The 25,835-nt window shown below is 38.6% G+C and overlaps 1 long non-coding RNA gene across 1 annotated transcript; it reads right to left on the bottom strand.

Annotated features, from left to right (window-relative positions):
• Positions 1-2,714: 2,714 nt before the first annotated feature.
• On the bottom strand, positions 2,715-4,906 carry LOC139193719 (uncharacterized). Its single transcript, XR_011578166.1, has 4 exons — positions 4,753-4,906; positions 4,579-4,647; positions 3,830-3,888; positions 2,715-2,903 (listed from the first exon to the last, which is right to left on the bottom strand). It is a non-coding gene; the product is annotated as an uncharacterized lncRNA (long non-coding RNA).
• Between the last annotated feature and the right edge of the window lie 20,929 nt (positions 4,907-25,835).

The raw sequence follows: 25,835 nt of genomic DNA, 5'->3' as shown, positions 1-25,835 counted from the left end.
TGACTTCCAAATCACCAGTAGGGTAATTCATCTCACGAGGTTCCGTTTATCGTGAAACGTATGCAATCACCCTAACGTTTGCATCAACATGCCTCCAATACCATTCAAGAAACATCACTAAAAATTTATGATTACCACTATTCTCTGGGATTACTAAAATACGTGCATGAGTGAGGAAATACTTCAGTTGTTGAATCCTTTGCTTACAATTTCCTTCCCACTCATACATAACCTCTTTTCTCAACAGTCTCGTCAATGACAAAACAATGACTAAAAATTCTTTCACAACCATCCAAGATATCCTGGTAAGTTAAGAAATTCCAAATCTCAATTACGACTCGTGGTTGTTCCAAATTCTCAATTTCTGCTATCTTTTAAGGATTCACTTGAATACCTTAAGAATATATAATATCTCAGAATGCCACTTGATTCATCTAACTTTAGCATTTGCTAAACTTAGCATACAACCAACGTTCTCTCAATCTTTGCTTCACCGACTTAATATGTTTACATGCTCTGCTCTGGCTCAGAATATGCCAGAATATCTTCAATGAAAATGATATCAATTTATCAAGGCATTATTGGAATACTTCATCCAATAACTCATAAAACAGCATGAGTATCCATATAGCATCACCAAACTTCATAAAGACTATAACGAGTCCAGAAAACCATCTTATGATCAACGTCACTTATAATATTCAATTGGTAGTAACCAGATCTCAATTCAATCTTTGAATCTTCGCAATTACTTCTGAGCTGGTTAAATAAACATCAGTACATCACCATGGATAACGGTTCTCATTCGTTACCCGATTCCATTATCTATAATCAATGAACAATCTCTAAGTCCATTTTCTTTCTCACCAACAAAATGGTGCTCCTCAACAGTGTTGTACTAGGTTGAATAAAACTTTTATCAACCAATTCTCTCAACTGAATTTCCAATTCCCTTAACTCATCATGAACCAATCTTTAACATAAATTTATACCTGGCAACAAATCAATAGTGAACCTCATATCTCTGCCTGAAGGAAATCCAGGTATACTTTCAAGGAAGACATCAAGAAAGTCTAACCCCTTTTTACATTATTCACACTACTCCAAACAACATCATTTAGCACCACATGAGCTAAGTATTTTTGACAGCCTTTCGAAAACAATCGCTTTGCTCTCACAGCATAAATAACGGCCTGACTCAATCCACTTTGCATACTAACAAAAGTAATCTCTGGTCATCCAGATCAATGGAAAGTACTGGTTTCCCGTAACATTCTGTCTTGTCACAATTATAACCAACCAATCTAATGGAACAGAATTAACTGATACAATATATATTCTATTATTATTAAGCATTCTAAATAAGTACAATACTAACATAAAATAATCTACCGGGTTGCTTGCTTAATGAATCCACGAATGAGTTATTAATATTACGGTCTGCAGCCCGCAATACTGATAAATCATCGTTGTCTCGATAAGTAAGCAACAATTCCCAAAGGTGTAATACTATCATTTTTTTTTCTTCATTAGAATACACATATACGCCTCTATCACGTTCCAACATTACTTTCTTTGGCATCATCGTCCATACTCAGAAATATATCAGCCGGAGTCAACTAGAATGACCTGTACGGCTGATTCTCTAGCTCAACCATCTATGCTAGCACATTAGTCGGAGTCACTTATAGTGACCTGTACGACTTACACATCAATTCCCCAGTAAATACGCCGGCCGGATCCACATCTAATGGTCCGTACAGCCGAGCCTATAACTCACCAATTTCTCATGTGTCAGCCGGATCCACCTCTTGTGGCCTGTACGGCTGAACATATAACTCATCAAATCTCTCGGTACTCATGGTCAATCCAACCAAACTACTAAGTCCATAACTCTGCTGAATTGACACTATGATATCATGGAAAATTGTTGAGTACAACTGATTTTAGGGACGATCCACAATTCTGTGTCCCCTCTGTTCACATAAACATATTCATTAATTTCACACTTCCCAAAGTGTTAATTTTGTACCTGCTCCACAAAGTACATTTCCTTTACTCGAGACACCTTGTCTCAAATATCTGGGATTACCAGTATATCCATCACTTTTACTCTGACCAGCGACAATAAAACCTCAGCTGGAAGAATTAATTCTAGCTTCACTTCTTTTTAAACTCTGAATCCTTCGATATTCTTGATATGACGAATCATTAACTTTATCGTCAACTTCCTTGATTCACATTTGCAAACTTTTGCTTACTACCATTGATAAATGCCGGAGGGATAAATTTTTCCTTAAACAAGTCCTTAAACAATTCTCAATCGACTGTTCCTCCGGTGACAACAAATCATGCTCCTGTTTCCACCAGGATACAAATTCATAACCAAAACCAGGTAGTCGTCTCGACCCCTTGTCAGAAGGAAATTTCCTTTGACTTGCATAATCTGAAACATCTTTTCCAAATGGTTAAACCGTTACTTCGTTCCCTCAGGTTCATCATTCCATAAGGTGATTCAAATTCAACTCATAACCCGTCTTAAAATGTCAATTTTAATAATAGACTGAATCACCATAATAATAGTTTCCCCTAAACCGCTAAATCAGGGAGACTAAATTCCTCTAACTAAGTGGCTTGCTACGAGGCGGTGTAGTTCTGACAGAATTCACTAGAACTTCTCAAAATGTACAAGATTGCAACCATGCTCTGATACCAACTGACACACCCCGTCCCGAAGGAGGGCATGCTGGCCGTCACGTGAGAGTGACGTAACCATTTGCACAGTACGGAAGCTTTAAGATACAATTTAAGTTAATACACCCGAAGGTGAGTCCTAATTTTGTCCAATCTGTCAGAACACCGTCGAATTCCTCGTAGTCACCACACCTTTGTGATTCCTGAACCTGGAGGGGCGCAAAACCAAAATTGAGTGGGTCAGTAAAACAATTCTTTTCCAAATCCAAACATTTCTCAAAACATTGTAACCCCTCTCCGTAAAACCTGTATACTTTCCCAGAAATGTAAAATATAAATATACATATATATTCTCAAAACTTCATTTTTACTATCTCAACATTTATCTTTATCAATCATGCCATGCCATGTCTAAATTCAACAGTTAAGTATGAATGCATCAGCAATAATCATATCAGGTGCAAGAAAGAAATCAACCGGAGACCCTACAATGGTCCTGTACGGCTGAATGTAGAGTTCAAAATCTCATCTAACCGGAGTCACCAACTGTGACCTGTTCGGCCATGCCGGAGTCACCTAGTATGACCTGTACGGCACTACACTGCACATAAGTCGGAATTACCTAATGTAATCTGTACGACTTAATGGTGTAATAATATGCTCTAGTGCTTTTCTCATAAATCATCTGTGCACATAATCTAAGGTCACCTACCAGTCGGAACCCCTCTAATGGTCTATACGACTGGCATGTCGGAACCACCCCCTGTGATCTGTACGACTAGCATCTACTTGGATCCAAGGTGAGCATGCGATGCGGTGAATAATAATAAGCACTAATACCAAGGTGCAGGTTATGAGCTCAATATATCTCAACATCATCATAACAATAATAAATACTCACCTGATACTCACCTGTGCGTCCACCGCACCAATTCATACATATGCATCATATATCAATTCATACTTTCATATACTTATATACATGGCATCTCAAATCATATCTTTCATATAATCTACTCATGGCATTTGAAAACATACTTTTATACTTTGCATTTAAAGCATACTTTCGTAACATTTTCAATTTCTGGGAAACGTCAATTATATATGTATACGAAAAACAAAACTGCCCACTCACCTGGAGTTCGTCCAACAACTCCCTAGCACCACACATCAAGGCGTCATGACGATCGCCGCCTAGAACAATAATCAAATCCAACCTCAGAATTCATATCGATAGAATATACAACTTATATAAAATACGTCACTACGTAGATCGATCCGGAAGATCTGCCACTCAGATTTTAAATCCATAACTTCCAGAGGTCCACAATATATCTCTAGGACAACATCCTAAAATTTCATTACCATCCAACGGTCGGATCTCCGTCAATTTCCAAAACTAAGTGACGGTTAACATTTTATTTTATGAACTTACAACTCCAATTCCGGAAGATCCGTAACTCGGATTCCTAATCCATAAGTTCCAATAGTCCTTAAATATTACGTATTACAACGTATCAAAGTTTGGTGACGATCCAACGGTCGGATCATCAATTCACATTTTCACCAAAACTATAAAACGTTATTCGAACACCTAACCAACAATCCTTAATAACTTTCTCATACGGTGCTCAAATTGGGTATATGAATATACCACGGTGATCTACTCGACGTCACCGACGTCGACATATTTTTAAAATAATTTTATTTTTATTTATTTTTTTTACTGTAGCACCATCTTCTTCCTTGGGTCGCCGGACTGGTTTTTCCGGCGGCCGTTTTCCGGGCAGTTTTTCAAATTGCCATAACTTTGTCATTTCTCAACGAAATCAAGTGATTCAAAAACGAAAGTTGTATCCCTTGAAGAGACAAAGAGAATGGTACCTTGCACAACACCTAGTTCGCCGTGGTTTGGCCGGAAACTGCCTCGAAAGCCTCGGAGGTCGCCGGAAACTGGAAATTTTTCAAATGAGTATAACTTCTTCAATACTCAACGAAATTGAGTGAAACAAAAAGGAAAGTTGTAGTACTTGACGAGACGAAGAGATTGATACCTACCTCGACTCCTAACTCGCCGGGGATTCGCCGGAAAACACCTCGAAAGCTCCGGCCAAACTTTGAACTCGTCGATCTCCGTGTTCTTTCGTCCAAAAACTTCCAACGAAGCACTCCGAGCTTCGTTGGGACCTCACTAAGCTCGCTGTGATCTTGTTTTAGCCTAAAACGTAGTCATTTAGAAGATCATGAACAGTACCATTTCACGGGAACTTTGAAACTAAGGTTTTCCGAAGCAAAACTTACCTGAAATGGATACCATCGTGATCGTGGAGTCTTCAGGGTTCCAATGATGGTCTTAGATTCGTCGTTGGTATAGATTTAGGGTGGTTTTGTGGTGGTCCGTGTGAGTTCGAATGAGAGGGAGAGAGAACTGAGAGTTTCGTGAGGGAGGAGAGAGAGAGAGACAAAGCACGGGAAAGAGGGAGAGAATTAAGGGGTGTGGGATCCTACCCAATCCCCAACTACAAAATTCTAACATAAAATTTAAGTCTAAGTCTCCACTCTACTTACCAAATTTTAGGAGCTTAGATATAACGAACGTAAAAATTATACCTTAGTCACGTATTAGGGCATTTTCGTAATTTCATGTCCTCGGAATTAAAAATTCTGGGACGGGCTGTAACATAATTGACTTTCTTTATAAGAATTCTAACGTAATATGAGTATTGATTATTAATATGAATCACATGATTATTGATGAATAAGCGGGTATGTTTGTTCTTGCTTGGAATTTAAAGAATTGAATCTTGAAGCATTTTTTACTTGATTTTTATTGCAATGTGATTTTTGATTTAGAACTAGCTTTTCACCATTCTGATCTTTCGTTTTTGCTGCTAATTTTACTATGGGAATCAAATGGTGTCTCAAAATCATAGATTTTTAGGCAAAATTTAGCTACCATTTTTCGAAAGGGTGTAGCTTTTATCATAATTTGATGCTTGAAAGGGATTGACACATCAACTATTGGTTAAAATTGCAATATTTATCTTTTAAAAAAGTTCTTTTTTATTAGGTAAATATGTTTGCAAAAAACTCAAATTGGTATGATAAATCATTGTTTTTACATTTGGCATATCATACAAGAGTTGCTTGTATCAAATATAGGCTTCATTTGAATTTTAGGATTTTATTTCAATGGACAAACATGTAAATTCAGTCATCTTGACCAAACGAGGCCATATAGTAATATGATCAAAGAGATGGACATCACTGCAATGCCCCCTTTCCTTAAAGTTATTGAACGAGTAGCAAATTTACAGCATAAAATCTCATCGGCAACAATTGTAAATTGTTTGTCTTGATAAATATATGAACAAAATTAATATTGTCTATTATATAAAAGAATTTGGTTGTCTACATTTATTTTGGAACATTTTACTCTTTTAAATTTCGCCCATCCCCTATAAGCAATTCCTGATTTCACTACTGTTTTCGGATTACGTATTATTCATAATTTTTTAGTCCGTTAATTCATCTATTTTACATATTCTTATTTTTAACATGATATCAGAGCAAATTCAATCATTGTTGGTGTTGGTTTGTCTGTCGGTTCTGCATCTCTTTAGCTTCTCTGTCTGCTTTTTCTATATAATAGATCCATAGGAATTGTTATTTGGGTTGAGACGGTTTAGTTGTCGTTGAAAACTAGGTTACAGAAAGCGCTGAAAATCTGATGCAGACAGGAGAAGCAATTGCATGATAGCAAAAGAAAAAGAGAAACAAAAAAGAATTATAACGGTTTCACGAAGAAAGATACAAAGATTTTCGAGAGATATTTTTCTGATCAGAACACCAGATGATGGTACACTACGTGTCATGGGCTGCTGATTACGTGCAATTAGAAATTCAAGAGGAGCTTTAGGGGAAGCCACTAGTTGGTTTTGAGGCTCATATGGGTGACACGAGAAGGATTGTACTTTTGGGCATATATAGTTTGCTATGTTGTTGCCCACCGCAACAGTCACTAGGGTACTTGGGCTGGTAGCCAAACCACTCGAGAAGTTTTTAACGTTGTGTATGTGGTACCATTTTTTTCTTTTATTTGTTTGTGTTGTATTTGGAATATAAAAATCTTGTTCATTTAGAGACGCACAAATGTTTCTTTTCAAGGACCACAACATCAACATATGCATTTATTTCCATCTGGAATTTGCATTTGTTTCTGCATCTGGAATTCGTATCTATCCTTTCATCCGGTATTTGCATTAGCATTGGAATTGGAAGTGCGCATTGGGACTGGTATTGACATTGGTATTGGAATTTTGCATTGGTATCAGTTGAATTTTGTATTAGAATTGGCATGAAAATTATCATAAGTTTTTTTCTTGGCAAACTCATGTTGTTTACTAATGAGTAGATTTTATATTATATATTTAACCCTATTCTTAGTATGTTTTGGAAGAATTTTGATACTTTGAATTGTATTTTCAATAAAGGACTTTCAACTTCCTCTGGAGCGAAACTGGTCAAATGGACGAATTTTGGAGTAATTCCAATTGGAGGATGTTCGTGAGTCACTTGGCTTGATCATATCAAAATTTGGAATTTTTCTACCTAGCGGTGATTTTCTGGCAATAAAATAAAGGAGCGATGTGCAGTGCTGGAATAGTGACGTTTTGGGTTTGAATTACATTTTTGGAGCCTAAGATAACCTCAGATGGGTTCGTGGCTTTCTGGAGATATGTTCAGAACTTTCTGATCTTCAAAACAAGCTATCATGGGCTTGATTTGGAGGATATTTGAGGCTAAAACGTGGCTGGACAAGTATTTGGCAGATTCTCCTAGCATAATTAGGACTTTATTTTCTAAGATATTTTATTTATTATTTGGTTTCCTAGTTGGAACAAAAGACTATTTTCTAGGGATTGTGTGTTGGTTTTTGGCGTAGGGTATAAGGCTTTGCCGGCCCCAATTTTTCTCTACGCTTTCTGTTATGCAACTTTGGAGATGGAGAGTAATTGCTAGAGTTCTTTGAGATTTTCTACTTTAAGGTGTTTTCATTCCTTTCTTCTTAATAATATTTTCTATGATTTTAATTATGAATATCCGTAACTAATTTGTTTTGCTAGGGCGAAGTCTTGAGTCTTAGCATGAATATGTGATTTTTATTTAATTGCTTATGATTGATTGCATGCATACTTTGAATTATTAATCACCGTGATTAAAACTATCTAATTGTCTTAATGAGGAATTCAAGAGTAATCACAACTTAGCTTGGCTGCATGCTTACAACAACTGATCACTCTTGCACTTCAAAAGAAGATCGCGCCCTTCTTAAGGACTCATCGCAGGAATTGCGCCCCCCCGATGGACCAACCATACTTTCCAGTGCGAGAGGGTAAACCAATTCCCCGACACCCACATAGGTTAGCTCTCTAAGACGGGAGGATAAACTCTACACTCCGAATATCCAGACATGGATGAGCCTGGCTGCCCTACTATAACTAGATGCACGATGGCTTGCGCCGGGATTCCTAGAAGTAGCCACAATGGTCTTTTTCAAGGCTTAGCTAACTAAAGGATTTTGGGTCTCTTGGCCTAATCCACGTGGAATCGGGCCCTAGAGGGGGCACATTACGCAGTACGCTCTACAGACGGCTACCTTGGAACCCTAAAGCTGCTACCGAGTACACTAAGGTAGCCTACAGTTTCCGGAAGACTGCTTACGGCTTACCTTTCGAGCAGTAAAACCACGCTAGACTTATACAACCACATATTCTTGTGAAAGGTTAAACAATAGAAAAGTAGCACGTCTGCCACTGGTATATAAAGTCTAAAGGTTAGGGCATGAACAAAAGAAGTGAAGATGAAGAAAAACGAAGGAAGCATGTTTATAAACAACTAGCAAAGGCCGAAGAAGTTCAAGCAAAACAAGAACTACAAGGAAAACCAAAGAAAATCCTAAAGGCTACCTAGAAAACTGCACTTCAGCAGCTTGGACATCCCACGACTACTCGGTTGCCACACCTTCAGCAGCCGCGACGCTCTTAGCAGCGGCATCATCCAGCGCTTCACCCCCAGCTGCCCTAGACTGGGCACCAACTTCTTCAACTATTTCACTACTGGAAGCCTCAAAAGTAAAAGCAAGCAAGTCTTCTGGAGAAATAGAGAAGGTTTCGAAACCTCGAGCCCATACTTCTCACCATTCAGCTGCTCATTCTCTTTGAGCAGACCAACACGGACGCGCTGCAGTTCATCCACTTCCTTCTTCAGAATTTCGTTGATCTTCAGTACACCTTGAAGTTCCAACACTTAGGCTTCAAGCTTATCGACGATTCTCTTGAAGTAGATCACTTAATTATAAACATCAATCAACTTTTCATCCTTTGCATAAGCAGCGAAAACAAAGCTCAGAAACTGTAAACTCAAGATCTTGAATATGAGGTATGTAACATCCAATCTCAGTCTCTGCACTTTCATACTTAACTTGGATAGCGTCAAGCTTAGTCTTCAAGTCAACAATATCTTGGTGAATGGTCTCAAGCTGTAGAGAAGTGGGGGCAAAAATATTAGACCCCTTCAAAGCAACAAGCTCATAATCCAACCTCTTGATCTCTTTGGTAGAGGAATAAGCTTCAGCTGCCATAGTCTTCGCCACCTCCTTGGCAACCTTGCTATATCTGCATCATAGTAAGCAGAGCAGTCGTTCTATTTTAGGTCGTATGCTTCGCAAAGGAACTTGGGCAAAAAAACCTTTCTAAATGCCATCAACAAACTTGGCACAAGTGTCTATGTCTTAAAGCATATCTGGTTTCAAGATCACACAGATCTTAACAGCCTCCCCAGAAGCAAGCTTAGTGGATTTCTCACAGCTGCCCACGAGAGCAGTCTCTTCCTTCCCAGCAGACGAATCAGTCTCAACAGCAGATGGAGTGGGCCTTAATGCCACTTTAGCAGCATAGTCCACCTTATCGCTCTTCATAATAGCAATCATTTTCGAAAGAGAACCAGACTTTGCTCCCAACAGACGTCTTGGCACAAACTTTGGCACTAGAGGCATGACAAGACCTCTACACTGAGCAATACTATCAGCAATCGTACAAGCCATTCTCGACATGGCAGACGCCACATGATTAGATCTAGTAGCCTTATTTTTCTTCCCATTAGAAGAAGTCATGTCAATCACATGACTTTCGGCAGCAGGCGGACCCTCACAAGAAGCGGAGGAAGTCTTCAGTTTTCTCAACCAACATATCTTGAGCAGGCAGGGAAGATCTTTTCTTTCCACCTTCGTTCATAATAGGCTCCACGACAGCGTTCAGATGCGCCAATGCATCTGTCTCGATCCTCTTTACCTTTTCTTTGGGGGGCAGCCCACATTTCTCCTAGCGAAGAGAACTAAGCAGCCAACGCCATTCATGGTACTCAGCAGGGGAGCTCAACCTATACTGGCTTTTCCCTCATTTTTTCTCTCAGACCAGCAGGCAGGAGGCCTACATGCCCAGCATTCTAGCAGCCCATGAAGCCTGCGACCTTTTCATTTCTCTCAATCGCCGGCCTGGCCCGTGTCAGGACCAAGAGCCCAAAAAATAAGAACCATGTGACTCGCCTAGCACTGTGTCCCAGCGCCTCAATCCGCGGCCCCAGTCGTGCAAGCTGCCCTTAGCACTAGCCAAGCCAAGCGGCCTAAGCAGTGGTCCCTGCCACAACACCTCTTTGGCCCATGCTGAGTCAACTCCTAGCCCCTGCCAGCCGAAGTGCCGCACCACCTCGACGGTTGCCCTGCAACAACACTATCCAAGAAGAAGACAAGGAAAATTAAAATTTTCTTACCTTGGTGTGGCGTGGAGAAGAAAACAACGAAAAACGATCATTTGCACGGGCAAGATGTAGAATATTGCTAGAGGAGGGGGAACAAATATCCTCTAAGCTCTTTCTCTATTGTAGGGTCGAATAAATTGTTCTCCAAAGTTGATTTAATAACCCACTTAAGGTGGACTTAAATAGGCTTTGAGATAAATTTATTTCCCTTCCCTAGAATATCTAATTTTCAATTAAAGAGGGAATCAACATCAAAATAGGAAACAATCTTATGTTTCCTCAAGTAAGAAGATCTCTACACCTGCTGCCATTTCCTGCGAGCAACCTAATAGGTGTGGGGGCATTTGTGGAGCCAAAAGTAATCAAGAGGCGACATGTGAATTTTTGGGTGAAAAGGACAAAATTACCCTCGAGGCACATCAGGATTCCTACGCACGAGTAGTGGACAATCATTCCTCAATCAAGTCAAAGATGCCCAAGTAGGTAACAAATTCAAAGTTATTTCATCCATCCTCATCCTATATTTTCCACAAGGTAATTATTTCATAACCTTCAAAACATTCCATATAAATTAAGTTAATTGGCTAATTAATGGATTTATTCCTAATTAATCCATTAATTACCAATTAAATAATCCATTTCACACAAAAATACCCCAAAGGGCCGGCCATCTTTTCTTAAAAGGGGGACCGACCATGCTCTATATATTGAGCCCCATTTTCTCTAAAATCCTAAGTCCACACTCTTGCAAAACTCCAAAAACTCTCTAAACACTATTCTCTCTAAATTCTAACTTTGGCATCGGAGGTTCTTCGACCAAAGGCCCCCTTCCCCATTCATCATGGGCGCGTGAGACTTTTGGCCTTAACCAAAGGTGTTAATTATTTTGTAGGTGCAATTTTGTCCAAGATCAAGGAGGAAGAAATTTCCATCTACGGTATGCTCCAGATTCCACAGTATCAAGCACACTCCCAGCACAGCCTAGATGACCAGCTTGGGATCGCTTTCCACCATGATCTTCGACACACCTTTTCTAAGGGCCAACATTAGACCCTCTCTTAGACCTTTAGCTCCAATTTCGAAAATAATGGCTCTATCAAGATTTAAAGCCCCACCAGTAATAAGAATTGCATTATGTTCCCTGATGGCAAATGTGAAATCTCGTCACCAGAATTTCACTATTAATTACGTATCTCGTTATTTAAATTCATATTTCACATTTACGTTATTTTCATTAACTAATTTTAATTTTGTTAATTTTTGGAATTAAATCGAATAATTATCGAGTTTGAATTTTCGTAATTAATCTTTAAAATTCGTTGACGTTTCGAGGTCACAAGTAACGTTTTCGAATAGATCTCGAAACCACGAGCGCATAGGCGGAAGCGGTTTACGAGTCTAGGTTTTAATGGTATAGTTACGGACATTTGAAGTTGTGTTACTAAATTATAGATTTTAAATTTATTTTAAAACTCCCACCTTATGGGAAAGAGACCAATCAGATAAAAGAGTGAGAGACCAATTAGAAAGGGGAGAGAAAAAGGAGAACCAATCATGAGAAAGGGAGGGGGAACAACCAATAAGGAAGGGAAAAAAAAAAAACCTTCCCATCGGGCAGTGCATTCAAACCGATCAAACTCTGGCGATTTTCACTATTTTTTCTATTGAACCAGTACCATCCAACACTTGCAAAACACTTAGTGACTTCCCATCTTCCACTTCCACCCAAGATCGGGTTTAAGGACCAAAATCGTGAAAAACCTCACAATAGCACCAGAGGTGCTCGACGGTGATTCCTCCGATCCGGCGAGTTTCACCACCCACCACCACCCTTAATAAAATCCTCTTGGACCCAGGAACAAGACCCAATCAGTTGTAGGGGCGTTGGAATATCAAGGAAGTCGAATCGAAGAACACCCATCTTAGGGTTTCCGGCGAGTTTGAGTGAATTTGGGGCTTTTCCACGCCAAATTGGACAACTTGCTCTACTCTTTGAGATCTACATTTATGTGAAATTGGTAATTTTTGGAATTAGTCAGAAAATTGTGTTTCCGTTCTCCGGAAACCGCCACCCGTGGCAGCGCGTGCGGCGGCGAGTGGTCTGTGGGCCGAGGGTGCCTTTCTAAGTTCAATTAGATGTCCTGATTTTGTATTTGATATTTGTATGACATGGATTGATCGTTTGAACCTAATTTCACTATGATACTTTACTTGATCAAAATATGAATCGACAATCCGACCGTTGGATTGTTACCAAACTTTAATACATTATAATACATAATATTTGAGGATCATAGAAACTTACAGATTGGGGATCTGACGTATGCATCTTCCCGAATTGAATTTCTAAGTTTGTAAAATCAAACGTTGGTCGCCACTTGAATTTGTAATTGGTGGATATCCGACCATCGGATGGTGATGAAATTTTAGTATTTTGTTTTAGAAGTATAATGTGGACTTTAGAAAGTTACGGATCCAAAATTCAATGTATGGATCTTCCGACTTGAATTATGTAGAATTGTGGACCCTACCTTTGATCGAGAGTTGACTTTTGGTCAACATGTCTCGAAACCTTCTAAATACTAAAATTAGTACTACGGGAGACTAAGTGAAGCCTAGTGGCCTACATTGGTTAGAGAGTGACTTGAATATATGTGATATGGTTATTACCTTAATTTCTTATATTAATATCATTTGTGAATATGACTTGGTTTTATAAATGTGATTTCTATTGAAATGTGATTTATATATATTTAGCCATAGACCTACATTTATTAAACATGATTTGGCTTGGGTATTGATGGTGATTGTAATATATGTGTGTTTAATTATATTTTTAGTAATGTGAATGATAAGTATGATAAATGTTATGACTATGTGATCTTAGAATCCTATTAGAAGTATTATGTAGAACTTTTATGCATGTATGACAAGATAGTTAGTAGTCATGAGAAGTTGATAGAGCATGTGCCTATATTGTAAATCATAGGGGTTGAGGTAAAGGTAGATTGTGTGTTGAATTGACTGCAACATGTAGCAGAGGTACATGGATGGTTCTGCTTGGTATATCCGCTATGGGGGACCATATGTATTTCAGGGGTGATCATGCTTGGTATATCCACGATGGGGGACCATACGCATTCTAGGAGTGATCATGCTTGGTATATCCGTGATGGGTGATCACTACCTAGAGCTATAGGATACAATCCTGCTTGGTATATTTGCAATGAGGAACTGTTAGGGGTAATCATGCTTGGTATATCCGCGATGGGTGATCACTGCCTACGTTATTAGACTATGCATATGGTTCTGCTTGGTATATCCGCGATGGGGGACCATATGTATTCAAGGGTGATTATGCTTGGTATATCCGCGATGGGTGATCACTGCCTGCACGATGGGATTATGCCTATGGTTCTGCTTTGTATATTCACGATGGGGGACCATACACATTCTAGGAGTGATGAGAAGTATTTGTACTTGGTACATTTCGATAGGCGATCATAGTTTAGTTTGGTTCCATTGAGTGGTCCGAAACCTGATGTTGTTGGATTTCGTTGAGTGGTCTGAAATTCCATTCTTCGGAGAAGTAGGCTTGGCTTAACTATGTCACTCTAGCCTTAGTTTTAGTATATTTGTGAACAATGGTTTCAAGAATCTTGTGAATTGAATTAGAAAAGTTGTTGGACGTTTGGGTGAATTATTCGGGATTTTTCTATGATTCGATTATGATTTCATAAAGTATGAATTTAGAAGATATGAATATGATTGTTATTATTTTGGTCAAATTAGTTAATTAATGTCGCTAGAGAATGGTATTGTGCTTCGTCGGTTCTGATATGATATATGTTGTGAATTGCGGTATTATGTTGGGACATAGTGGGTTATGTGATGAATACTTGAGTGCAGTGAATAATGACCTACGAATGGCTTGATCCCTATTGAGGGTACGTAGGCAGTTTAACGAAAATGTTAGATGCAACCATAAAGTATACGAAAATTTACTATGCGATTCGATTCTTGAGTTATGCTTCTTACATATCCCGGAGGTGGGATCTGTTGGATATATGGTTACTTGGTGACGTCACGTGTCGATCCTGGACGTAGGTCGGGATCGGGGTGTGACAGCAAAACTATCCGCTGCCTTGACCCCGATTACGGAATCATCAAAATTTAACTTAACAAAATCCTTATCCGATGGATGCCATTTAATAATTGTCAATTCATCATTTGAAAGCTTCTTAGTACACTTAGGGGGTGTTTGTTTTCCCTCACTAAAGTTCACTGGACTGGACTGGACTAAGGGTTAGTCTAGTCCCGTGTTTGTTTCCCATAGGGCTTAGAGTTAATGAGACTAGCTCTCACTCGTCCCGACTAAAACAGGGCCTAGCCGGTCTTTGCTAAGCTCCCCAAAAACCATGGGATTGCTAATCCCGTCTCCAGAACTTGCATAGGACGATCGCATGCAGCAAGTCTTGTGAACTACAAATCTGCAAGAATGCTTCTGGGCGACTCCGTTTGCCAACCCATGTCTAGATCTAAAACACAGCCTTACCCACTGCCTAAATCTCAACACCAAAATTCAAAAACACATATGCAAAACGATAACAACAACAATCCCAATAGCAAATTCTTCCTTATTCCCGAATATTCCCAGAAAATTTCCAAATTTTTTTCCTTTGCCCCAGAAAATTTCGAGAAGAATGGATAGAGAAGGGGAGAGAGTAGCTTTGGGACAAAGAGAAATGGAGAGACAGAGAGGGAGGGGAGAGTAGCACGGGGGACGATTTGCAAGAAAAATGATTTGAAGGATGTTGTCTTGCAGGAAAAAAGACGGAGAAAAGAAGTGATGGGGGACGAAACAAGAGGAAGAAAAGGGAAGAACTCTCCAGAGAGAGCAGTGGAGTGTCTGGCTGTGGACGAAACAAGAGGCAGAAAAGTGATGTGTATTATAAAATATTATTGAATTAATAATAAAATATTATTAGATGTGTATTATATAATATAATATTATAGTTATTAATTATCCTGCTTTTTAGTCCGACACTGCACCAAACGCTTCACTAAACTAGTCCAGCTTAGTCTAGTCTAAGCCAGTCCAGCTTAGTCCCTGAATCTAGTCCAGTCCGAGACAGTCCGGTGCAACAAACGCACCCTTATTGTTGTAATTAAAATATATTTCACCCAAAGACAAAGCCAAGAATTTAGATATCCACAGAGTAGGCATAACCCCTCGTAAAACCTCATTATTTCTATAATTCCAAATTTGCCAACATAATAATAAAAACAAACTGAGCTCACTCAGACCTTCCTTATCCACATGATTTAGAGAACCCATACACTCAACAACATAAACAAAGTTATTAGTATAAACAACATCAGGAGCATTAGAAACCAAGTTCCAAAGGAGACGAGAAACACTACACTTAACAAAATAAATGCATTTGGTTCTTTTAATCCATATTGCAAAAAGGACACAGACTATCATTATTAGACAAAAAACAACTTAGTTTTTTCCTCATTTGTAGTCTTTCTCTAATAAACAACCAAGCAAACATTTTAACTTTGGGAGGAATATTGGGCTTCCACATTTTATTGATCACCTTATGTCTAATTGATTGCACCAGAGAGCCATTTTGGATCCAAGTTTCCGATTGAATGGAAAACTTACCGTTAGTGGTAGGACCTCAAATGATCTTATATTTGGTGTCAAGACTAAGAATTAGAATTTTGCCTATTTTTTTCATCACGTCATTACATACTACTTAGACCAGTTTCTCCATGTCCCAACAATTTATTAACATTGAAATCACTCACTCTCAAGTTCCAATCAATATTTTGAGAATCAATATCAAGTAAGATATGGAAGAGAGGATAAGGAAAACCCCAATTGTGGGTCTAGAACAATATGTCATGGCCATTACCCACTATCCACCTAATCCCCTAAAAAATAACATCACTGCTCTTCAAAATGCTCTTCTAAGCCAGAGAATAATTTTGTCTAACTTTATTTCCCAAAAAATCCTCCTCTCGAATGTACTTACTTTTGACTAACCTCACCCACAAATTATTCTCATTCGTTAGAACCTTCCAACCCAACTTAACTGGACAAGCATTATTAAACTGATCCAGACACCTAACTCCAAGGCCACTGAATTTCTTAGGAGTACACACACTATCCCAAGCAATGGGAAAAATCTTTCTATCTCTACCCCAAAAGAAATCCCTGCACTCCTTATTTAGCTTATTCAAAATTTTATCCAACGTTTAAAATAAGACATAACATGGTTAGTCATACCTGTAAGATTTGAATTAGTGCGACTGTAACCATTAATCACCCGCTCTAGGCAGTTGATTAGGCTGTCATATGTTGTAAACATGAAGCTCGATGGTTCTAAAATATCACGCTGGAACACAAATCAAGGCATGCAACTGGTGTTTTTAGTCCCTAAGGTGAACAAGAGATGATTGGTGGTAATGTGGAGGTTCAATTTGCTGGTATTCGGCCAAAAACAGCTCGTCGGTCTTGGGGCACTGTTGAGCAAAAAAATTGTACACAATATGAACACAAATAATTCGCTCGACACAATTTCACCCTCATTCATTTTTTTTAATAGGGTTTTATTAATTTGAGTTCGACCAATTCTAGACTATGCGCCTATTAATTACAATCCTTCGTTAAAAGGAAAAACCCTTTGATTCCAATATGAATAAATTGTAACTTGGGGATTTGGGTGTTTGTTTGATTTTGTGACTGCACCTAGGTCGAGCCCTAGATTGCCTACGTACCCTCGTTGAGGGATCAAGTCACTCGTAGTTCCTTATGTATTTGTCGGGGTTTGATGCCTTGTACAGTTTCAGCTCGTGTAGGCAATGAGCATTTGATGCCTTCTGCAGTTGTAGCTCATGCATGCGATGACTTTGAGCCATTGGAGCAGAATGAGGCTTCGTGCCTTTTGAGACTTGATGTGGCTTTGTGCCATTTGAAATTTGACGGGGCTTTGTGCCATTTGAGTCTTGTCACGGTTTTGTGCCATTTGAAATTTGATGGGGCTTGAGTCCACTAATTTGACGTGGTGAATTCATCAAGCTTTGTGCTTTGATATGGGTTGCGTCCAAGGCATATGAAGTAATGTGCGTCCATGAGTTTGATGCCATCACTATTGTCTCAACAATTTTTGTCTTAAACCAATTTGAAACCGGTGTGCCTCAGTCACATCGTTGGTCATCTTGCCCTTTACTACTCGGCCCAAATTCTAACTCATAGGGTTTAAATTTGCCAAACCCTTATGAACTTATGTAGGAAGCCGTGGCTCTCCCAATTTCTTGGGAATTGAACTTTCTAAATCCAAGTGGGACTCCACAAAGGATAAAACCACCCATTCTTTTTATTTTTCTTCTTCCTGCTGCAATTTTTCTTTGGCAAATTTTTGTTCTGCAGCAAACTTGTCCTTTTTTCTAGGGAACCACATGCATGGCATCCTAATTTGTTCTGCTCTTCATCACGTTCTATTTGCACACTCGCACTTCCTTTCTTCATGGACCTTGTGAAAGCTCCAGAGACTTTGATGAAAAGAAAACTGCAGCAGCATGTCATCAACTTCGATTTAGCAACATGTCTTGTTTATTTGGAGCAACAATCAACATGTGAGAAGATTTTGTTCTCACTACTGATTTCTTGTGGAAGGGCCGCGTTTGAAGCTTGCACCTGCTTGTGAAGGTGATGAACTTCATCGAATGGTAGGAAACCAAAGTCTTTTGTGAAGTAGATTTCTGCGAGCTTTCTTAAGACACGAACGGTGATCGACGACCAAACTTGAAGTCTCGCCCTCTGCTTGCTTCCACAAAAAAGGAGGAATTTTGTTCCTTCCTATCTTTTTTCTCCACCAGTTTACGGCGGCAGAAGCTAGGTTGTGGTGGAGATGGAGGACCGCATACGTCTTCTTTCTCGAGAAGAAGCATGGACGATGGAGAGCATCGACCACTTTCATGGAAATTCTTATAGGCGACGATGATGGCAGTGAGCCGAGAGCATGTAGCCGTAGAACTTCATCTCAAACTTCATCGAGTGTTCTAGACCACTTAAAATTTCACTATAGAGACGGCTCGGCAGGGAGTGACACAGATAGCTCTTTTCTTTCTTGGCATGACTGGCGGGCATGGATCACTTAGATTGATTGGAACTTCACGGGGTGGTTTAGACCACCCCGAAGAAATTCATAGGACTAACGGTAGCGACAAGAAGCTAGGTTATGGTGGAGATAGAGGACCGCATACGACTTCTTTCTCGGAACAGAGCATGGATGATGAAGAGCATCGATCACTTAGATTTGATTGGAACTTCACGGGGTGGTTTAGACCACCCACAAGAAATTCATGGGACTAACGACATCGACAAGGAGCGGAGAGCGTCTGGCCATAGAGCTTCGTCTCGAGCTCTATTGGGTGGTCTGGACCACTTAAAAAATTATGGCAACCACATCCATTTTTGTTTCGGGAGAATGGGATAGGTTGAAGAAGCAAATTGCTTTTTCTTTTTTTTTCTTGCAAAGCCGAGAGAAACCAAACAAAGAAAGATTTAGAAGGATGGATTTATACCTTTAAATTCTTTGTTGCTTTCCTTTACCGTGTATCCACTTCTCTATTTGCCTTTGTCTCCTTGAATTTTCGCAGCACTTCACTTCTTGATTTCTCTTCAACTCTCTCAAGATTTCTGTCGTTTGTTCTTCTCCGTTGTCTCTCAATTTCTACAACGTTTTTCTGTCCCCCCCCTCTGTATGCTTTTGCCGTCCCTCTCCCCTGTGTTTTACATTCTATTTACAGACTTTGAAGAACTTTGAGTTTGATAGGCAACGTGGGGTGAAAAGTATGGTGAAAGTGGGTAGTTTTCTCTAACTTCTTTTGCACATCCAGAGACATGGAGGAACTATTTCCCATTATAAAATTAAAATTTATTTTTATTTTACAATGGATGGTGTAGATTTCCTTAAAATAATATGTACCATTGATTTGTTTGCCACTCACATTCCCACTTTTTTTTTAACCTCAACACACCAAAACCCTAACTGCTTAATTGAAAACGGCTAACAATTTCTAGAAATCGATTTGAAGGTTAAATTGAGTGTGAGGAGAGTTTGTTTCTGGTTGTTTTGTGGTCAGTCGTCGCCAGCTGAGTCACGGGGAGAAGAGCAAGAGGGAAGAGAAAAAGGGAGGAAGGAAAAACAAAAAAAACAAAAAAATTAAAAAGAAATACAGTATATATATGATGAGGTCTGAAGACATAATCGGAATTAGAGCAAAAATGCAAGAGTAAAATCAAGAGAAGACTGTGCTTATAAACAGTAATTTAGTTGATTTTGGGTTTTAGTATATATTGAATTTCAATTTCTGAGCAAGGGAAACCAATAAGATTATTGATCATAATTTAAACCTTATTTATTGTCATGAAACTTACAATTAAAATATAGAAAGGAATATTTACAAAACTGTTGTTCGCAACGAGATTGGCATGTGTCTCCCCCCAAACCTCCACCTTTGGGATATGTGAACCAGTTGCCCATTGTTCCTCGACCCTGTAAGATAGGAGCCGAGAACCGAAGTGATGTAGGTATGGCTTCTTCTCCAAGTTACCTTTATTTGCCGTCGATTTTTTCTGTCAATTAAAAATATTAATTAAACTTAACTAAGAAAATATTAAATTGAACTAATATTGAAATATAAATAAAATTTAATTACCTGAATTTTTTTACTTTGAAAATGAGTGCACAACCACTGCCATTCGCTCACCCTCTCCACAAATTCCTAGGGTGGACCCGTAGGAGCTGCCTCAGGCGACACACAAATCTAGTAGTACTTGTGTAACTCGTACTTCTATTCCTTACACTGCTCCCTCTACACCCGATTTATGTGCTTGAGACAAGCCTTGTTATGCTCATCCCACTTAAAGTTGGCGTGAATTCCATAAAAAAAAATAAAATAAATAAAAACCAAATAGTTTAGTTTTATACCACATCAAATGAGCAAATGAATTTATTTTTTAAAAACAGTTATTGTATGCTTACCAAAAGCTGTCGGTTCATCTTGCACGAACCTAGGGGCTATGCATCTTCCAGTAATCGGCTGCCATATGGCATTTGTTGTGGAAGATGGCACCCATGTCGTGAGTCAACAAACTGTTGACTTTGTCACTCGTTCGGCGATGACTGCGGAGGTATACAACTAGGATTCGCTTATGTGTAACTCGAGTGATCAAGTTGCTCGCCAACAACCTACAAATCCCCTGATTTTTTTGGTCCTTGGGTCAATGGAAAGCTCTCTATCTCCCACCTCTTTCACGGTCGCTGAATCGTTCTCTGCGCTAGGGCTGCCCTGAGAAAGGTAGGATGAGGCTAGGCTGGGGACTGCCACATGCTTGTGGCATTTGCGACTATGAGGCTGCTTGGCAGATCATGCCATCTAGGTTAATGACGCATAACTGCTCGCACTGGGGGCAGACTTGGTAGTGGCCGTTTGGATCTCGCTGGTCTCCTAAGTGGTGTTTGGGGTCAACCCCTCACTCTAAGCAGAGGCAGAGGTATAACTGCCAATAATGATCAGGCATGAAGACATCTGTGAAAAAAAAATCATGATTTCTAAGAGCCTGTTTGGTATCCTATTTGAATTTTTTTTATCATTTTTCAAAACATTTCTTAAGAACATTTCTTAAAAACAATTTTCTTTAGGATTCAAAAACTTGATTGGTTTGTGATTTAAAATTTTTAAATCTTACAACTTAAACTAGACAAAGAAATCTAAAAAAAAGGGGGTCATATGAGAGGGAGAAAGATGAGAGAGGAGGAAAGAAAGTAAGAGATGATTGAAGGAAAGAGAAAGAAGAGAGAGGATTGGACGAGATAGAGAGGAAAATGAGATAGAGAAAGAACCAAGAAAATGAAGAAAGCGGATTAGAGGAAAGACGAAAAAGGTAAAAAAAACAAAAAGGAGAGAGAAAGAAGAAAAAAAAGAGATAGATTTGGAGTGAGAGGGGAGGAGGGAGAAAAAAGAAATGAGAGAGTTTAAGTTTAAAAACTCTAAAAACTCACTTTTTATGTTTTTAGAGAATATACTATATTTTTTAGTTAGTCTTGAGTTCAGTTTTTGAAAATAATCATACCAAACAAGTTTTTAAGGCCTAAAACTTGAAAATTTGTTTTTTAGTTTAAAAAGTTGGATTCAAGTAGAGTACCAAACAGACCCTAAAATTTCCTACTATTTCTCATATTTATAAAATTGTACTAAACTTAAATATTTCGTACAAATTTCAAAAATTTTCATAACTTTACTACACTTTCACATAATTTCATATTTTTGCTACAAATTTCACAAATTTCCAAAAATTTCCTACAATATTTCAAATATTTCTAAAATGTAAACATTTCCTACAAAGTTTCATAAATTTCCTACAAATTCCTCAAATTTAATCAATTTCCCACCACCATTGTATCCACCCTACCACCACTATACACCTCACTACCTCGTACTCCCACCCCACCACCACCATACCCACCCCACCACCACTACCACCACTGTACTCACCCCACCCACATATCACTACGTATTTCCAAGTTTAATCACACCATAATCAATCACAATTTGAAATCAAATCCTAACATAATCAATCCACTAATCATAGAATGATCAATCCTAACAATTTCAAATTAAAAATAATATAGAAGAGAGATTATATTCACACATCAAATTACTTCCCTACACTTTTTTATTTTTATATTTTTTGATATTTTAAACACCACTAACACTTGGTAGAAAAATATTAATAAATTTAAAAGATGTGGGGAAAGTAATTTGGGGTGTGTGAATATAATCTTTCTAAATAAATATTAAAAAATTAAAAAAAATGTGGGGAAAGTAATTTGGGATGTGAATACTCATTTTTCTTCCCATCGAAAGAAGTCAAGTTAATCACAAGCCTCTAGGCAGCAGGCAGACCCTCACGAGCAGCGGAGGAAGTCTTCGGTTTTTTCTCAATCAGCATTTTTTAAGCATGCTGGAAATATCTCTTCTTTCCACCTTCATTCATAGTAGGTTCCATGATAGCGATCAGATGAGCCAATTCATCCACCTTGATCCTCTTTATCTTTTTTCTCGGGAGCAGCCCACCTTTCTCCCGGTGAAGAGGACTAAGCAGCCAACACCATTCAAGGTACTCAGCGGGAAAGCTCAACCCATGTTGCCTTTTCCCGAATTTTTTCTCTTGGACCAGTAGGCAGGAAGCCTGCATGACCAGTGTTCCAGTGGCCCATGAGGCCCACGACTTCCTCATTTCTCTTAATCACCAACTTGGCCTAATTTAAGTCCAAGAGCCCAAAGGACATGAGCTATGTGGCACAACTGCTCTTGGCTCTAGCCAAGCCGAGCAGCCGTAACCTCAGCCGCACAACTGCTCTTGGCTCTAGCCAAGCCGAGCAGCCTTAGCCGAACTGCTTCTGACCCAGCCAGCCGCCGCTGCACCGAGCCGATAGCAGCAAGCCACCCATGATAGCTATGTCGTGGCTTTCCAGCCACCTTTTCACGCCTTGTCGACCCCCGTCGAGCCAAATCTCAAGCTCCGAGGCTCCCAAAAATTACGAAGACTAGGAGCAATTAAATTTTTCTTACCTTGGTGCGGCGTGAAGACGAAGAAAGCAACAAAAGATGGTCCTTTGCACGGGCAAGTGTAGAAGATTGCTAGGGGAGGGGGAACAAATATCCTCTAGCTTTCTCTCTCTTATATGGTAGAATAAATTGATTTCTGAAGTTGATTTAATCATCTACTTAAGGTAGACTTAAATAGACTTTAGAAGTAATTTATTTCCCTTTCCTAGAAGGATCTAATTTCCAATTAAAGAGGGAATCTATGTCAAGATAAGAAACAATCCTATGTTTCCTAAAGAGAAGATCTATACACATGTTGCTCTTTCCTACAAGCAGCCCAATAGGTGTGGAGGCATTTATAAAGCCAAAAATAATCAAGAAAAATATGGAGGTGACACGGGGACTTTTGGGTAAAAATGACAAAATTAACCTTAAGGCACACCGAGATTCCCATGCTCATGCAACAGACAATAATGACTCAAACAAGGTCAAAGGTGGTCAAAATGGTATTCTTTTAAAACCCTCTCATCACTCCTCATCAAGTCCTCACCCACAAGGTAACTCCCAATTATTCTTTTCAAATTAGGATTAATTGATTAATTACCAAATTAACTGCAAGATATTATTTGACATAATATCTTGCAATTAGGGCCAAATTTCTACCATAAGTGGCTGGTAAGTGGCCGGTCCCTATTTCTCCAAATAGGGCCGGCCACACCCCTATTTATAACCCCTTATTTCTCCAAAAACATAAGTCTAATTATCTTCTAAAATTCTCTTAATTTCTTTAAACACTTTTCCCTCAAATTCTAACTTTGGCATCGGTGATTCTTCGGCCAAAGCCCCCCCATTCATCGTGGGCGCGTAAGGCTCTTAGCCTTGATCTTAGGTGTTGATTGTTTTACAGGTGTATTTTCATCCAAGAAGAGGAATGCGGAAATTTGCATCCATATTATCACTAAAGAAGGAAGTTTGATCTTAGACTTAATATATAGGTTAGAAGATCTATCAGAGAAAAGAGAAATTTTAGAAAAATATTTCGATTTGGCTAGAGAATAAGAAAAACCAAAGCTTAACGAGAAACAGCCAGTTGAAGCTTATAGCTTCAAAACAACTATTGACAGGATAGCTAAAAAAAAAAAAAAACAACTAGAAAAAAACCCCAAATGCAGTATGTGCTCTGAAAGAAGAAATGCATTTTAAAAGGACTCAAGAACAACTCACTACAATATTAGTAAAAAAAATAAAAATTGAGTCCATTCAAAAGGAATTTGAAAAACAAGTATGTGCTGAAATTCCTAGTGCCTTTTGGGATTGTAAAATGCATATTGTTGAACTACCCTATGAGCTTGATTTTGATGAAAAGAAAATCCTCACTAAGGCTCGACCAATTCAGATGAATAGCAGACCGATAGAGATCTGCAAAAAAGAGATTAATGAAATTCTTGAAAAGAAGTTAATCCGAAAGAGCTACTCTTCTTGGAGCTATTCAGCATTCTACATGGAAATTGCTGCTGAAGTTGAACAATGAGCGCCCAGGTTAGTCATTAATTACAAACCTTTAAATAAAGCTCTTAGATGGATTAGGTATCCTATTCCAAATAAGAAAAACTTATTAGACAAGCTGAATCAAGCTATAATATATTCTAAATTCGACATGAAATCTGGATATTGGCGATTCAGATTGCTGAGAATGACAAGTGCAAAACTGCATTCAATGTACCATTGGACATTATGCATGGCATGTAATGCCATTGGTATTAAAGAACACTTCCTTAGTGTTTCAAAATATAATGAATGATATCTTTAATCTTTACTCCACTTTTACCATTGTTTATATTGATGATGTTTTAGTTTATTCCAATTCGTTAGAACAACACTTTAAACATCTAAATATTTTCTTGAAAGTGGTAAAAAAATGCAGGTTTGGTTGTCTCAGCTTGAAAGATGAAACTTTTTCAAAACAAAAGTTTGATTTTTAGGTCATACTATACATAAAAGAATTATTTTGCCTATTGATCGAGCTATTGAATTTATTGACAAATTTCCAAATGAAATTATGGATAAAAAACAATTGCAAAGATTTTTGGGAAGCCTTAATTATGCAAGTGACTTTTACAAAGACCTAGCAAAGGATAGCAAACCATTCTACCAAAGGCTGGAGAAAAACCTTATTTCTTGGACAAAGGAACAAACTCGAGCAGTAAGAGTTTCAAAGAACTACTGTGTTTAGCATTAGCTAACCAAGAAGCTTTCAAAATTGTGGAAACTAATGCTTCTGATAAAGGCTGTAGAGGAGTTATGAAGAAAAGAACTCAAGACAACAAAGAGTCTTTTGTCCGTTTTACTTCTGGTATCTGGAAACCAACCTAGAAAAACTATTCTACTGCTAAGAATGAACTTTTATAAATAGTTCATACAGTGACAAAATTCGAAAGTGATATTCTTAACAAACTTTCCTAATTAGGGTGGATTGTATGGCCGCTAAGGATGTTTTGTTGAAAGATGTTAAGAATTTAGCATCAAGACAAATATTTGGAATTACCAAAAAGCATGGGATTTAGTTTTATGTTTTCAAAACATTCGCTACTCCCACACTTGGTTTATCTAGTTCCTTCTTAGATCTCTGAAAGAGATCCTAAATTGGTTCCGAACTTGGTTTATTGTTTGGGGTCCTAATATGGATTACTTGC

Source organism: Malus domestica, chromosome 17, assembly GCF_042453785.1.
Source record: "Malus domestica chromosome 17, GDT2T_hap1".
NCBI classification, from domain to species: domain Eukaryota; kingdom Viridiplantae; phylum Streptophyta; class Magnoliopsida; order Rosales; family Rosaceae; genus Malus; species Malus domestica.
This window is presented reverse-complemented; position numbering and strand designations above follow the sequence as displayed.